The 17,867-nt window shown below is 37.8% G+C and overlaps 1 protein-coding gene and 1 pseudogene across 2 annotated transcripts in view; both read right to left on the reverse strand.

The window, feature by feature from the left end:
- ST6GALNAC3 (ST6 N-acetylgalactosaminide alpha-2,6-sialyltransferase 3) overlaps window positions 1-17,867 on the reverse strand; it is a 516,687-nt gene that overhangs the window by 73,931 nt on the left and 424,889 nt on the right. The window lies entirely within an intron of this gene.
- Window positions 14,879-15,093, reverse strand: LOC115299541 (annotated as a pseudogene).

Raw genomic sequence — 17,867 nt, forward strand, 5'->3', positions numbered from 1 at the left:
TGATCTCACCAGTTTTGTATCACCAGTGGATCTACCACCAGTTAGGCATTTAATCCCAATCTGGCCTTGCTAAGAATATTGAAGCCATTTGCTGTGGTATTAGTTTGAATCAAGTACTTTGCAGGAGTGGGTCCGGGTGGCATGAGGCCTCCAGCCTGTATGATTGGGAGGAGGGAAGACCTTTAAAAAAAATAAAATTACAACTACTGATTAGGTACAAAAGTAAATGTTTAGAAAGAAAAAAAATTACAAGTTATTGGAGACCTGAAGATTCAGTTCCTTCTTCTGTGAGCTCTTTACCTTGAAAAGGGACTCATGAAAGTCATGGAACCTGGGGCTCACACCTTATTAGCTTTATGTGAAAATTCTTGTGCTCAGTTCATCCCAGTAAGTTATCTATAAGAACCTAGGCTGCAGGATTAAGTCTACAGTCTAATGAGAGGCAAACTATCAGATGAGAAGTAGATACCCTACTTCTTTTCTCTGACTGTCTTTTTTGGAGAAATGTGATCAAGTTCATCATATGCTCACCCCATGCCTCTTGTCTATGCCTCTGTGGGCCTGGGATGCTCAATGGATCCTCCTCGACAAAATGGGAGAAATTACTGCTACTCTCTATCCCTGGTGAAGGTATTAGGAACATTTAGTATAAGCCAAAGTATCTTTGGGGGCCAGAAGGGAGAAAGGACATTAGGCAGCATTGCCATAAAAGTTATGCTAAAAACTATGGCCTTTATTCTCCTATGGAAAAAACCTTTTTGCTTCATATTTTTTCATAATAAAATAAAATTAAATATATATTGAACAGTTAAATAGCACAGTTTTCTCCACTGGGTAAATTAAATGAGACAATGTATGTGAAGTGCTTTGTAAGTGTACCATGCTAAATAAATGTAAAATATTTTTATTATTGTTATTATTGTTATTATTTGTACTGCTTTGGCATATGAAAGTTAAATTGGTTACTAAATAAGCCTAACTTTGTCATCAGGGTGTTGCTGAGACTCTGAAATCCCAAGTACTGCCTTCCTTTGGGGAAATCAGAGAAAACTGCATGGGTGAAAAAAGCAACATATAAAAGAACATGATGGAAACAATCAGCTTGACTTCCGTAATACTTCTAATGCTCCAGACATCTGTCTTTCCCTTTGACGGCACACAGAAAGGGATGCAGGTTTTTAAAGTAGACGGACCAACAAAGATTTAATTTCATCTTTGGCTCAAGGCCTAACATCCCTTCCTCTCATTCTATAGGTTTTCTGCCTGCCAGGTTTAGTGAGAGGGTTGCCAAACAAGATTGAAAACTAATTGATTTCCCATTTTGATACAGCCATGTTGCTGGACACATTTTTCTTCAGTGGTGTTAAATATTTCAGTCCCGTCTCAGTATTCCGAAGAGAGGCCACCAGTGAAAGCCCCACACACTGCTGGGGCTACTCTGCCTTTTCTGCACAGCCCAGATGCAGTCATGGGGAGAGAGCTGGTCCAACACTACAGAGGGTTCGATCCCTTCATCTGCACGTCAGGTTAAGTGTTCAGTTTTCCAAATGTAAATTTCTAATTTGAGAGTTAGCCTCCCTGACTTTTATTGTACAGACACTTTGTAAAACCTATAAACCATAACTGATCCTGATCATTTACTAAACAAACAAAATTTTCAAAACTTAAAGCAACAGGTCTATTATTATGAGGCAGACTTAAAACAATGGGTGAATGTTGCAGACAAGCAAATTTTGACCCTAAACAATATAATTAATTAAAAAGGAGGATAGGAGCTAATGACAGAGGCCTCAGCTCTGGGTGTTTTTAAATAAATCGACGGTTGCCACCCATCAAGGATGATGTTGAGTTAGTTTGTCTGGTTACCTCCCGATCCTGCACCTGTCCCCACAGTACCGTCCGGATTTCCACTGTTAGTTCGAGCCCAGCTTATTGTCACTTCCTTGGATTATATCAACACCTGTTTGGTTTATTTCCTTATCTACAGTGTCAGTCTGTAACATCCTGTCTTCCATATCGACACTAACAATCTTTTTTTTTCTTTTTAATAGCTTTGTAGTAACTCACATACCAGATTATTAATTCATTTAAAGTATACAGTTCAGTGGTCTTTTAGTATATTCACTGAATTGCATATCATTATCACAATCTACTTTTCAGAGCATTTTTATCAGCCCCAAGGAAACCCTGCACCCATGAGCAGTTCACCTCATTCCTGCCCCAGCCCCAATCTACTTTCATTCTCCATAGATTTACCTATTCTGGACATTTCATAGAAGTGGCCTTTTGTGACTAGCTTCTGTCTCTTAATATAATGTTTACAATGTTCATCCATTTTGTAGTATTTATCCATACTTTTTGTTGCTGAGAGACATTCTATTGTATGTATATACCATATTTTTAAAAGACATTTATCATTTGATGAATATTTGGATTTCGAGTTTTTAGCTGATATGAATAAGACTGCTATGAACATTCATGTACAAGTTTTGTGTAAACATGTTTTCACTTCTCTTGGGGTAAAATTACTCGATTATATGCAACTCCATGTTTAACATTTTAAGGAAGTACCAGTGTTTCTTCAGAGTAGCTGCAGCATTTTACATTTCAGCCATATGTGAGAGTTTCAGTTTCTTAGTCAATACTTGTTATTGTCTATCTTTTTGATAACAGCCATCCTAGTGGTTATGAAGTGGAATTTCATTGTAGTTTTTATTTGCATTTTTCTAATACTTAAATGATGTTGAACATCTTTTCATGTGCTTATTGACTATTTGTGTATCTTTCTGGAAAATCCTTTTTTTATTCAAATCATTGTTTAAATAGGTTAACTTTTTGTTATTGAGTTGTAGTAACTCTTTATATGTTCTAGATACAAATCCCTCACAAAGTATATAGTTTGCAATTATCTTTTTCTATTTTCTGTGGGTTGTTTTTTTCACTTTCTTGACAGTTTCTTCTCGAGCACAAAAGTTTTAAATTTTAGTGAAGTCCAGTTTATCTACTTTTTGCCTTTGTTGTTGCTTGTGCTTATGGTGTTGAGAGTAAGAAACCATTGCCTAATCTAAAGTCATGAATATTTACTCATATTTTTCTTTCAGGAATTTTATGTATTTATTTATTTATAAAATTTATTTATTTATTTTGGAGGAGAGAGAGAGCAAACAAGCAGGGGAGGAGCAGAGAGAGAGAGGGAGACAGAGGATCTAAAGTGGGCTCTGTAGGGACGGCAGAGAGTCCAATGTAGGGCTTTAACTCACAAACTGCCAGATCATGACCTGAGGTAAAGTTGGATGCTTAACCGACTGAACTACCCAGGCATCCCATTTTCAGGAATTTTAAAGTTTTATTTCCTACATTTAAGTCTGTGATCCATTCTGTTAATTTTTGTACATTGTGTGAGACAGGACTCTAACTTCATTTTTTGGTATGTGGATATGTTATTGTCTTAAGACCATTTGTTGAAAGGGTGATCTTTCTTATATATAAACCTAAGGGTTTCAGTTCATACTCAAAATTGTCTTCAGCATCTCACTATTTTGTATGGTACTGGTTTCTAGACTTGGGCTTCATGAACTAGCAAAGTAAAACAAACAATTTTGGGAGACTTACATAGGGTTTTAAACTTTCTATTATTATTCAGAAGAGTAAAAGGTAAAACAAATAATGTTTATACTTTCTCTACATAATTTAACAAGAATGTTTTACATAGATGCACATTCCAGTAAAGAAAAGAGTCTCAGAAGCCAAGTATTTTAAGTAAATTTAACTTTATTAAAAACTGAGCAGACTGCCCCCCTAAAATGCTTCTGTAGAACATGAAATATTTATCACAATCTGTCATTTGGGAGACATCATGGCCCCTCCTACCTAAGAAGCTTCGTCTTTTGTCATGTTCTTCCTATATAGCTTTATGATTCATCCATACCACACCAACTTGATTTATTTTCTTTCTAACAAGAATGTTATAATAATACAAAGGCCACAAGTGTGTCAGTGTTAGTTTCCAGCCTATCTGATCTACATTTCTTGGGTAAGGAATTAGAATAGTCAATGCAAAAACTAAGTTAAATATCAACATCACTACCAACTAACTATGGACAAGATTTTGACCCCGAATTATTACTGATAATAGGAGATCATAGTGTCTGTCCTATAATGTTATCATAGGGGATCAAATGATTTAAGGAAAAAGAAATGTAAGTCACCCAGTGCAGAAGCTAGATGCATAGTAGTAGATCAGTAAATGTTATTTGCGTTTCTCAGATCTATATCAGTGATTTGTAACCCTGACTACACATTAGAATCACCTGCTTAGTTTGAAAAAGCCAATGTCTCATTTATAAGTTAATCATAAAATTTATATGGCAAATTAAGGAATCCAGAGTAGCCAAAACCCTCTTGTGAAAGAAGAAAAAAAATTGGAGGGCTCACATTTTTTTTATTTCAAAATTTACTCCATGCATCTATGATGAATTGATTTTTGACAACAGGACCAATACAATTCATTGTTGGGAGGGTAGTTTTTCCCACAAATAGTGCTGGGATCATTGCATATCTACATGAAAAAGAATGAAGTTGTACCTCTTCCTCACATCATACACAAAAATTAACTAAAATGGATTATAGACCTAAGTAGAAGTTGAAACAATAAAACTGGTAAAAGAAAATACAGGAGTAAATATCCCTGACTTTGGCTTAGGCAAATTCTTCTTAGATATGACATCAAAAGCATAAAGGACAAGGTAAATAATATGTAAATTGGACTTCATCAAAATTAAAAACTTTTGTTCTTGAAAAGACACTGCCAGGAAGGTGAAAAAAACAGCAATAACAAAGGAGAGAAAATATTTGCAAATTATACATCTGATAAGATTCTTCTGTCTAGACCAAATAACGAATTATTATAACTCAATAACAAAAACAAAAGGACACTCAATGAAAATATGGCAAAGGATTTGAATAGACTTTTTTTCCAAAGAAGATTGATGAATCGAAAATAAACACATGAAAAGATGTTCAACATCATTAGGTATCATAAATGCAAATCAAACCCAAATAAGATACCACTTCACACCCACTAGGAAGACTAATACCAAAAAGATAAGGTAATAACCAGTGTCGTCAAAGATGGAGACACTAAAATTCTTATATACTGCTGCTGGGGATATAAAATGGTGTAGTTGCTCTGAAGGATAATCTGGTCATTGCTCAAAATGTTTCACATAGACTTAGCACCAGCAATTTCACCTTTAGGTATATATCCAAGAGAAATGAAAACATATGTCCACACAAAATTTGTACGTGAATGTGCATAGCATAATTATTCATATCAGTCAAAAAATAGAAATAATACAAATGCTCATTACCTCATAAATGAATAAATAAAATGTATAGGTATATATCCACATAATGGAGTATTTTTCCACTATAAAAAATAATGAAGTGATGATACATTTTACATACAGCATTGGTGAATCTCAAATACATTATGCTAGATGAAAGAAGCCAGTCACAAAAGGCTATTATAGGATTCCATTTATATGCAATATTTAGAACAGGCAAATCTGTACAGACAGAAAATGCATTAGTGGCTGCCTAGATCTGGGCAGTGAATTGGGGATATTGGGGAGTAACTAGTAATGGGCACAGTTTTGGGGGGCTGATAAAAATTGTTTTAAATTTGATCATGGTGACAGATGCACAGTTTGTACTAAAAACACTGAATTGTAAACTTTAAATGGGTAAAATACGTGATATGTGAATTATGTATCTCAATAAATCTGTTTTAAAAAATCACTCCATCCTACTCCCGAGTTTCTGATTCTGTTGTTCTGACACACAGGGCCTTAAAAAACAGTTGATCACTGGTAATCCTAAAGTGCTTTATCAACTTATTCCTTCAATTTTCCTGACCTGTCTACTTTAGAAAATTTTATTTAATCTGTCACTCCTGCACCCTTCTTTGTACCTGGTATTTTCTCACTCTATCTCCACTTTGATCAACAGCTTCACTTTACCTTTACCCCCATATCTGAATATCCCTCAGCCCCTCTAGACTAGTCACTATGTCTCACCTTCCTCGGATCTTGTTCCAACCTCATCTCCAGGAGATCTTGAACGGCCTGCCCAACTCTGCTTTGATAGCCGGCACTGGCTGTGTTCTCCAAATTGGTCTGTGCGTATGTACTCCTTAGGCTCCCCACCTCTTTGAGGGAGCAGGAAGAAACCTTTAAGGGAAGTGGTTGGCCACGCTGCTGCCACTGTTTAGCTGTTGATACAAATGAAGTCCAGAGGAATTAGGATTCAAGTCCAAGTATCTGCCTACCTTGCCTCTGTGACATTTTGTTTTTTAATTATTTCAAGTAATTCCTGATGCATTTTTTAAATCTCCCTGATTAGGTTACTATATTCTTGATGGTATATAGTAACTTCATCCCACATGCATTTCCTGTGTCTGTGAGCAATAAAAAGTATGCTTGCCCTAATGAGCTGAGATTTCTACTGTCCTCATGAAATCTCTTCTTATATGATTCAAGGAACCTTTTACTTTTCAGGGCATTAAAGCTATTTTATAAAAAGCAATGATCAACTAGTCTGTTTTCATTTCACAGAGGAGAAAGGATTTAACCTGCCAAGATCAACTAGTCTGTTTTCATTTCACAGAGGAGAAAGGATTTAACCTGCCAAGGGAGACCATAGATAAATTTGGGAAAATTATTCTACTTTTCTAAACCTCCATTTCTAACTATAAGATGACAGAATACCTATTGCGTATGCTTTTCATGAGTATAATTAAGTTAATGCTCATTTAATATATAGGAAGAGCTTACATATATACCTGCTCAGGAAATATTAGTTACTTTTATTGTCAGTCATTATGATTATTGGAAGTATTTCTAACCTGAAATTAGTCCTTGGAAGTTCACGGACTTTTACATAGTTGGAATGTATTTTTGCTTCAGAGCATTGAAGTAGTTTTTCATTGGCCTGTTTGACAGTTTCTCAGATGGCTAACTTTCTTCCAATGAGCATAAATGCTTAGAAAATTGTATGAAACAAATGTTAAAAATACTAATTGCCACCTGCCCACGCATCAAACTGTATCTCTTAAGGAACTGCCTTTATTAACCAAGGAAACCTCCTGAATCCAGCCTTTGGAAAAGTAAGAGTCTATGTCCCAGAGCACACAGCGTCTCCATCAAGCAATAACATGCACCATGTGGAGGGTTCTCCTTAGTTAAGTTAGTTCTTTCATCCATTGTCAAGTTGAAGTTTTGTTTTGAAGCTTAGTAAACCTGACTTAATTGGCTTCCCCCCTCCCCCAGCAGAAGTTTTGGGTAAGATGTATATCTTGAAATCTAATTACATATCTTAACTGTAACCTGAGAAGCTTAAAATTCACAGATGCACTCTATCTGTCAAATATGGAGACAGTTAGCAAATGTGGGCCATAAAGGTGGAGATTTAGTACCCAACTGCATGAATTGTTGCTGCCTTCCTATGTTTATTACTTCACAGTTAATCAAGGAGATAACTCCCAGGAGTTTGGTATCTTTCTCCCTATGTTCTACAGAATAAAGTGAAAAGGAGAAAAGAACATTCTCTTTGTAACGTATTTCCAAGTGGAATGAGGCATTTGCTTCACAAGCCCTTGATTTAAAAACCAACATTAAATGTTTTAATCAATTTCTGAAATCTTTTTTAAAGCCAGCAGACCGGGACATCACATTATTACCACTATTTGTATACAGTCCTTTCGGTAATACAGTAATTGTATGAGTATGTGCATGTAATTAGGACAGATATTCAGAAACAAGACTGTTCGACAACCATCAAAACCTTATTTCTACAATGAACTGGTATTTTTACCACCAAGAGCAATTATATTGAAATAATTTTTAAAATATGAGCGCTCTAATTATTGAGCAGAATGTAGTTCCTTTGCTGAGTATTAGAACTACAAAAAGTTTTAGATGTATGTAAGTCTCAAAAATGATGCAATTACCAAAGATGAAGAAAAACAGAGCAAAACCAAAAGTGGCTCTCAGAGGATAAGAGCAGATGCATTCTCCATCACCAGACACATCAGTGCTACCAGGATCGCTTTAAGGAAGACAAGCCTTCCTATTTCACAAGCAGTTCCCAGTTACCTGGAGCAATCAAGGATTTGTTTCTTAAATGACTAGATACAGGTGTCACCAGGTTTCTAGACAAATGGCCAGCGTGAGTCACCTACTCAGGAAACAGACTGATTATGGCACTCAACCAAGTTGCCCTAGAGATTCTGCTGATAGAAAGTTCTTCCATCTCTTCGTTTCATGGTCCAAAATAAGCAGAGCTAACACTTCCATCTTCCTTCTCTCTCCCCATGCATATATTTTGTTTCTATTATACAACATTCACATGTTTCATTGTTTTAAATATAAAAAATCCAAAAAAATGAAATAAGGAAATGATGAGCCAAATACACACAGATCTAAAAAGAAACGTACACGAAGTCAAATCAAAATACTAATTGGTCAAAAATGTTAAAGTTTCTTGTCCTTCAGGAAAAGACCCTGGTGTTTCCTTGAAACGCTCTTGATGACCAATGTGTATTATCTTGGGAATGAAAAGATTTTTCAAAATTGGAAATCAATTCATTATGCAATATTAATAATCAACAAATTAAAGAATAAACAACCCATAGTAAACAACAGATGTCAAAAACTATTTAATGAAACTTAACATTTACTTATGTTTAAAATCCTGGTAAATTAGAAGTAAAGGGGAACTTTTTATTTTTTTTATTTTTTTATTTTTTTTTAATTTTTTTTCTCCATAATATTTTATTGTCAAATTGTTTTCCATACAACACCCAGTGTTCTTCCCCTTAAGTGCCCTCCACCATCACCACCACCACCCCCCCCTCCCCCTCAACCCTCAGTTCATTCTCAGCATTCAATAGTCTCTCAAGTTTTGCATCCCTCTCTCTCCCCAACTCTCTCTCCCTCCTCCTTTCAAGGGGAACTTTTTAAATTTAATCATTATTATTTATCAAAAATCTACAGCAAGGATCAAACTTAACAATGAAACTTAATGTCACCATTAGAGTTAGAATAAGACAAGGATGCTTGCTATCACTATTCTAGTGCTGTTAAAAAGTCTCAATCATCACAGTAAGACAAGAAAATAAAATGAGATACATATTGGAAGATAAAAACAACACTACTTATGTTGGTTGGTTTGTTTATATAAATAATTGATGAGTATCTATACACTAATTGTTCAGTAAGGTGGCTAAATACAGGATCAACATAAAAATAATAGCAGGATTTCTACAGAGCAGTAATAAATCATTCAAGAATAATAATATTAAAAAGTACCTCATTCACAACCATAACTAAAATATAATTAAGAATAAATCTAACATATATGTGTTGATCTCTGTGAAATGTGACATTACTTCTTATCAATAAATTGACAAAACTCAGAGCCTGATATCAAGTATTAAGTATAGAAATAGTTTCTTTCATCCACTGCTCATGAGAATATCAATTGGCACAATGTTTTGTAGTACACTCTTGCAAAATCAAAGAAAACTGAAGACATATACCTCCTTAACCTTGTAATTTTACTTCTAGGTATACACTTTACACTAAGAAACCCTCACACCAATGACAAGGAAATATGTTGAAGAATGTTAACTGTAAGTATCATTATTTATAATAGGAAAAGGCTGTAAATGATAAATATGAATGTTTATTGAGAGAAAAATGGGTAACTGAATTGTGTATATTCACACTGTGAAACTGCTACATGCAAAATGATGGTTAAACACCAGTAACAAGATAGATTTAAAAGGCTGGAGAATAATACTTTAGGATTTATATAAATTGTATAGTATAAATACTATACTATAGCATACTATAGTTTTATATTGCTTAAGGATGTAAATAGACAGTCATACTATAAAAACACATACCAGACAGGTAAACACAAATTCAGGGCAGCAGTTGCCTCCAGGCAGAGAAAGGCAGGAGCAGAACTGGGAGCAGAGAAACAGGCAAAGGGACACAGGGACTTCAACTGCATCTGAGGTGTTTTGTTTTTAAATTCAACAACAATCTTAACAGACCTCAAAGGCCTCTGGCAAAATCTGTGAATTTGGTAGAGCTCGGTGGCAGGTATTGGAAGGTTCATTATTTCCTTTCACATATACATATCTCCTTATATTTGAAATATTTTTTAATAAATATAGAAGGAGGCAGTGTGAAAATCAAATGTTGATAGCCAGAATACTAGCTTCCTGGGAGGCTGTGATTATATGATGATTTCCGAGGTATATTCTCTTCTCTTCTAGCAGCCAACTAGCCTCTGAATTAAGTGATATTTATTAGGTGATTATTATTTGTCAGGCACAAAGCTAGGTTCTGGTGAAAGAGTGGTAAAAGAGCCAGGCCTGGAAAGAACATATGTCACATTCCAGTGGGATTACAAATGTACATCTACAAATCATGAGAAGTGCCATGAAGAGAAGTAGGGAACTATGAGAGAATAACCAAGCAGAGCCAAGCAAACACCGTGGCAGTCACTGAAGTTTGGCTACCTGAAAGTTATCCATGTGCCCCCTTTTTTCTGGCCTTGTTCTACTACAGAGGTTGGAAAGCTAGCATTGGTTTCCGGACTCTCTTGCATGTGGGACAGTTCTAACTAATTAGACAGAGTTAGGGGTCTCTGAGGACAGTGGCCCTTTCTGCACAAAAAGGCAAAGAGCCTCACTAAGAAAAAAAGCCTTTCACCTTCTTTAACTCCTCCCACGTTATTCTGTCTGCAGCATGGATGTGATGCGGGAGATTGACCAGACATCCGGAGATGATGCAGATGGAAGCCATAGGCAGTGGTGGGTGGAGTGCAGTGATGGGATCTGGTCCCTGATGACATAGCTGAGCCATGGTTTGGACGGGACTGTTTACTCTGAACTTGTTTTTAGCAGGTTATTAATATCTACTGGCTGGAGCCACTACTAATGAGAGTTCCTCTTATTTGGAGGCAAAATCATTCCAGATACCTTCTAGAAGAGGCAACATTTAAGTTGAGAAGAGAGGAAGGAGAGGGAACCAGCCCTGCAGAAAGCAGGAATGGGGCAAGGAAATGGGTGAATAAGCAAACCCAGCAGAGAAGGGAACAGCATGTTTCAGAGGGTGGGGGTATTTGAGGAAGACAAGGAGTCCATTGAAGCTGGAGCTTAATAACCGGTGTGTGATTGCTTTGCAACTGGCTGAATACTTGACTATCTCGGGCTCCAGAATAAGAACAGTGGAGTTAATGATCTGAAGACAAAGACAGACTCAATAGCAGCCAGGTAGTTGCGGTTTTCAGAGACTACTTTCTAGAAAACAAAAAATTAACCCCTAACCCATCTACTTGGATTTTTGTCTGTTTGACCTTTTAAAAGCGAACTCCGTGAAGTCCACCTTTAGTCCAGAGGTACCGCTTTCACTACTCACTTCCTCCACCGCCTGGGAGGGGAAAAAATTAGCACCTCCCCAGTCCCCTTGACATAAAGGAAACTGCAATGATAGGATTTAACCAAAGGCTAGCCAACTGTGTCTTAGGCATTCCCTGAGCTCCAGAGGTTTCTATTTTGTTCTGTATTTATCTGAATGGGAAGAGGCAATGTCATTGTTGAAAAGAGTCTGACCTGAAAAACACAACAGAAATCTAGTTCCTTTAATCCTGTCCTCACCAGGCACTAAGGAAAGGGTGGAAAGGGTTGACTGATTTTCTAATGTGCTTCCTATCCGTCTATTTCCTGGATCCTATGCTCTTTTGGCAAACGAAGGTTACTTTACAAGACAGTATTCACTGAGCACCTGGGTAGGCGGAGTGCCAGTTTAGGCAAGGAGCTGATGGCTGGAAGAAAATGTCCATTTTCATTTGAAAAGTCTCATTTTGATGGGTATTCTGCAAGTTTCCACTTGGTTATTTTAGAGTAGACTTGGATATTTATTTTGAGTTTCCAGGCCTCTCCCTCCTCTTCCCTTTAGCTTTCTGCAACTAAACTACAGCTATCTAATTCTTTTGATCTTTCATCCACGTCCTTTCTTGAATTCATTCACTCTTGTTGCTATTCTCTGCACTCCTTCCAAATTGCCTGCGCTTCCCCAGTAATGAGGTGGTGGGAAGAGAGCTTGTGGGGCCAGGTGCTGCTCAGCCCGAAGTGTCCACAGAGGAACTGTTATTCCGCGCCCTTCTGCACAGGCAGCCTCAGCCTGGCCTTCCCTTTCATCCTGCCAGACTGCCTGGCTGGCCTGAATTTAATTTGCAGACCACCATGCCCCCTGGGCCTACTTTGGCATCTCTGCACTCTGGCGTCTGCTTCCCTGAGAACAGCTCTGTGTTTGGATTCTCTTCCCCCAGGTGAATGCACTGCCTTGCCTTTTTCAACTGCTCACAAAGTTATTATTCCCAGCCTACACACCTCAAGTCTCCAAGGTTGTTTGCATTTTATTTCTGTTGCCTGAGCTGCTCATGATACTTTCCAAATTGGAATTATTAGTGAATTCCAAAAATGAGCAGCTTCTTCCTTTCTCCACCCGGGTCATGAATAAGAATGCTTCAATAAGAGTCAGACCCACAGTTGCAGCCACAGCGTATTAGGTGACGGATCTTCTTAATCCTCCTCCAGTGGTAATCCCTCCACCAGCAGCTGCCTCAGAACCTTCTTAGTTTCCAGGAGTTTTTTAGCCCTTTTTAAACCCACATATTCAACCTTCCAAATATTTGTTGAGAATTATGCTAGAAACTGCGAGAGATTCTAAATCATCAAAGACACAATTATCGGCTTTCAAAAGAGTTCTGTCACTATAGAGTATATATCGTCTTTAATATTTAACAAGCACCTTAAATGTGCCAAGCACTATTAGGTGCTGAGGGTTTGAACAGGAAAAGTATAGAGTCCCAGCGAGTTTCCACCACTGCAGATAAAGCATGTTATTATCATACAGAGTAAAAACAATAATAAACTGTCCACCTGGGAAATCCATCTTTCAGCCTCTGCCTCTTCATCTCTAAGTAGGAACCAACCTTCTAAATTGTGGTTAGGGCTTACATAAATTGAGGTATGGACAACCCTTAGTGCAGTGCATGAACAAAGTGTTAAGAATGTTACTATTAATAATAGTTACAAGTATGACAATACATAGTTATTGTTGCTAATAGTATCCTTACAATAACTTCCACATTCAATCTGATCGGTCATGGCTGTCTGGAACATTGTGATGAGATAATTCAGAAACCTTTACTAGGTCCACTAGCAAAAAGCACCAAGATGGATGCCATACTATGATGGCCAGAAGGAGGAGATGACTATATAAGTGTTAATTCACCCTGATGCACACATATAACTACACTACAATTGGCAGTGTAGCCCTCTGACTTAGGAATGCCACAGAGTGTGTAGGCGGTAACTGACTTTGTGTTTCAGGATAGGAGGGAACTGATGTCATATTGTAGGATCTTATGCTACTCTGTGGAACTACTTTGGTTTAGAAACCCCAGAAGTGCTTATTTATTTATTTTTATTTGATGTTAATTTGTTTTTGAGAGAGAGCAAGAGAGACAGAACGGGAGCAGGGGAGGGGTTGAGAGAGAGGGAGACACAGAATCTGAAGCAGGCTCCAGGCTTTGAGCTGTTAGCATAGGGCCCGACTTGGGGCTTGAACTCATGAGTGGTAAGATCATGACCTGAGCCAAAGTCAGATGCTTAACCGACTGAGCCACCCAGGCATCCCAACCCTAGAAGTGTTTTTAAGTCTGAAGAGTCTAAGAGGGCAAGTGAAACCAGGAGTGGATAAGAAGTTCTGCCAGCAGAATGAGATCCTTTCTACCCAAAGCAGTTGCAGAAACTCTAGAGTAGTGGTTTGCAATGGCTGCTCCATGACAAACATCTGATTGGTCTGAAGCAAAATAGGAACGGTAAGGACAATGGAGGGAGGATCTCATGCAATGAAATGTCCTGGGTATTATGTTCTTCCCATTTTGTGGGTGTTGAAGTGTCATCCCTTTCATATAAAGATGCTCTGAAGATTTCCCTTTCTGAATCAAGCCTCAAAATGTTCTAAGTTCCATAACGCTTATTTCTCTGAAATCTTATCTACTCCCATGACTTTAATACCATGGATATGCTGACAACTCCTAAATGTGTATCTAGCAGCAAAATACTCCTCCAAATTTCTGATTCATATATCTGCCTGCACCTTAAATTTAACAAGCCCCAAAAGGGACCCCTGACTGTCCCTTTCTGCTTCCAAGTGATCTTCTCATGCTCCTTCTATCTTGGTAAATGGTATATGAAATGGCAAGTTGCTCAAGCCAGGAATATTCAGTCATCTTCGATACCTCTCTCTTCCTTCCCTCATCCCTCGTCTATCAATGAGTCTTGGCAATTTCAGTTCCAAAATATTCTTCAAATTCAATGTCTCATCATCACATGGCTGTCACACTAATCATATCTACAGCACCGACATTCCATTCCACCTGATCTCACTCCTTCCCCTCTTTCTTCCCTCCAGTCCATTGTCCAGTGGCATCCAGAGGATTCTCATAAAAACACGAATCCTGCTTAAAATTCTTTAATAATTACTTTCCGTTACTCTTAGCATAAAATTAAAAATCCTCATTATGGTCTACAAGGCCCTGTATAGTCTGAGACCTACTGAATCCAAGCACAAGTTTATTTTATTTTTTTACTATTACAAAAGTTTACTTAACAAAAAGTTTAATATGAAAATGAATATGGCCTGATTTTTATACTGTAGTAAAACATATGCTATGAAGAGGGGATATTCAGAAGCAGCTGGTTTCTTGTGGTGAACACACTCATTGTTAATGCTCATTCCAACATGATGACACTATTTCCTCATATTAACACCATTCCCATATTGTGCTGTTGCCCATGGTTGCCATCCCCACACATTCATCTATCATAAGATTCAAAAAAGAATTAAACCCTTGCAATAATTCTTGGACGTGTCTGCCACCATTCAATTTCATTGGTAATTTCTTGTCCATAAATGTTTTTATCTCAAGAGGATAAGCTTTGCTCATGGTGTCCACTCAGCAAGCTCAAAGATGCCTCCAAACTTCCCACCACAATTTTAAAGTTTATTTATTTGTTTTGAGAGAGAGAGAGAGAGAGACAGTGTGAATGGGGGAGGGGCAGAGAGAAAGGGAGAGAGAGAAAATTCCAAGCAGGCTCCATGCTGCCAGTGCAGAACCCCACACGGGGCTCAAACTCACAAAACCATGAGCTCATGGTCTGAGCTGAAACCAAGAGTCCCATGCTCAACTGACTGAGCCACCCAGGAGAACCTCTGCCAGCACATCTTAAAGAAGAAGGATTCCATGACCTTTTCTGTCTGTATAAAATTAATGTGATACATGCTCTAAGAGAACCATTTTATTTATTTCCTTCATAGTCCCTATCTCAATGTGAATTTATAACTATTAGTGTAATTTATTAATAACTGTCTCTCCCCAAGACTGTAAAATATTTGAGGGTATAGATTATGTCTAGGTTTGTTTTTCATTGCATTCCCAGGGCATACTTCAGTAAGAGCAGATAGTATGTGCTCAATAGATATTCACAAATTAACAAATAAGTAAAAAGGGAAAAAAGTTATACATCTTTAATTGGTAAAATAAAACGGTGACTATCCTTAGTAGGACTCCAATGAACAATTTATTTCCTGGTCTCCGAAATCCAAAGTCTAAGGACAACTGCTCTGTGGTTGAAAAAGATCCTTCATCTGGGATCTCGGAATATTGTAATGGCCATGCAAATGGCCTGTGAAAGCTTGTGGGAGGTGCCAGTAGGGGCCAGTTGGACGGATTCTCTGCTCTTTGGCAGGCAGCAGTTTCTTTGGTCTAATTGTGGTTCTAGAGCTCTGTGACTCTGGGCGTGGGCTCTGGAACTCTTAAGCAAATGCCAAAGGAGAAAAAGAATAGAGAATCATGGTACCCATCTCAAGTTTAAGCTTTGCAATTTAGAAGAACTTATTTGTATATTTTATCTGTTGTGCTGATAGTCTAAAGAAAGAAAAAAATTATTTATGGTAAAACCTGTCCAAAACCCCATTGGCTATACAGTATACCAATTCATAATGTGTGGACTAGAAATGAGGAAAACGAGATTCTAAGTCAGCCAATCAGATTTACATTCCCAGTAGCAGCTTGTGTTATAGCACTTGGATTGTTCTGTCAGATAATTTATTGAGATCCAGATGCTCCAGTTCCCGATCTTCCCTGAATAAGTGGTTGTCAGGTACTCCTGTCCAAAAAACAAGGCAGTTGGTATTTAACTTTGGGCTCCCACACTTGTCAAATGATCTCCAAAGAATATGAAATTGCTTGTCATCTTTGTCAAAATTACATATGAATGGGATATTTACTGTGTTGTAATTAAAAACTCAATTAAAAGAAATTCTGAAATCATTGTCAACTTTCTCAGGCATGAGTTGTTCTACCAAAAAGCAAGCTGCTTATAGCTTAGGCTTTTACCAGCATTCAGAAGATGGCTGACTTCCAAAACAGGCCCGAGGAAAGGATGGGATCCAGACCAAGGTGGAGGCAGCCTAAAGAGCAACAGCAAGGTGCAGACAGTGACATTACCTGCTAGGTTGTGAGTCCTTTAATTCTGCCACTTGTGTGTATAACTGTAATTCTATAATTAGATGCTATCATTTCATTAATGCTGAGGACCACTGTCCCTAATGAGTCTCTTCAAAATGAACAACCAGGAGGTAGCTTATCATTATGGATCTCTCTTCTCCTGGGCCTATCTACTAGATGAATATTATTGAAAAAAATTAATTGCATTGCAGAGGGTGCCATTGAATGTACTCACAGTTGGTTCTCAGGGAAACGATTACTCTAAGTGGCCAATCATTAATGACTCCAGACATAGGCATCAATGATGAGACAGAAGCAAGCATGAAAAAGAAATGCATTATTTTATAGCCATACAGTTGAGGCTGGGTGAGAAAGCAGTCCCAGCCTCTGCCTGGGGCTGTTATAGGTCAACTTATGAAATGTACTAGGTCAACTTATAAGAGATCAGAGAGCTTACTGAATATAGGTTCGGTTTAAACTCCCATTCTGATGAATAATTAAAGATTGGGGATTCTGGAAAGACCCTAAGAATGTAACTTGATGAGGAACATTGTAACCTGAAGTTTAACTTGTTTTTCAAGATTCTGTTAAGTGATCCCATCCTTCTACTAAGACCTGGCTGAAGCAAAGCCCCAGGTGAAAGTCACCTGGTCACTATCTCTCGTGGTATCTTAGGTGTCTAACTCTGACTGGTCATTCTAAAGGGACAAAGTACCTTAAAATGATAGGTTCCCGCCAAAACTAACATCTGTGTATTACAATGTAATTGCCTATCAAGGAATGCTGTGAATTGTAATTGGTTAACTAAATGATGACGTGTTCCGTCCATATAATCTCACTGCCCCCTTAGTTCAGGGCCATTCTCTGCTCCTTAACACCAAGGAGATCAGGTTTGGCCCGGCCAGCCGTAATAAAAGCATGCAGCCGTGAATAAAACTATGCCTTGCTTCTATTCGGCATTGGTGGTCTTTTCATAATCACCCCACAACAGAGGCCAGTTATGCCAGGCAGTTTCTTAAATTAGAGCATGGATTATTAATAGTAATAATTCAACAGCAGCCTCCATTTATTGAGAACTTACTATGTACTAGCAAGAAGGCTAAGCCCTTTAAGTTCATGATCACACTTACTCCTCACAACAAACCTCTGAGATATGTCTTACAGTTTGTAAGTGGTAATCAGGAAGCAAGTCAGTTTGACTCTAAAACCAG

The sequence above is a fragment of the Suricata suricatta genome, chromosome 8 (genome assembly GCF_006229205.1).
Source record: "Suricata suricatta isolate VVHF042 chromosome 8, meerkat_22Aug2017_6uvM2_HiC, whole genome shotgun sequence".
NCBI lineage: Eukaryota > Metazoa > Chordata > Mammalia > Carnivora > Herpestidae > Suricata > Suricata suricatta.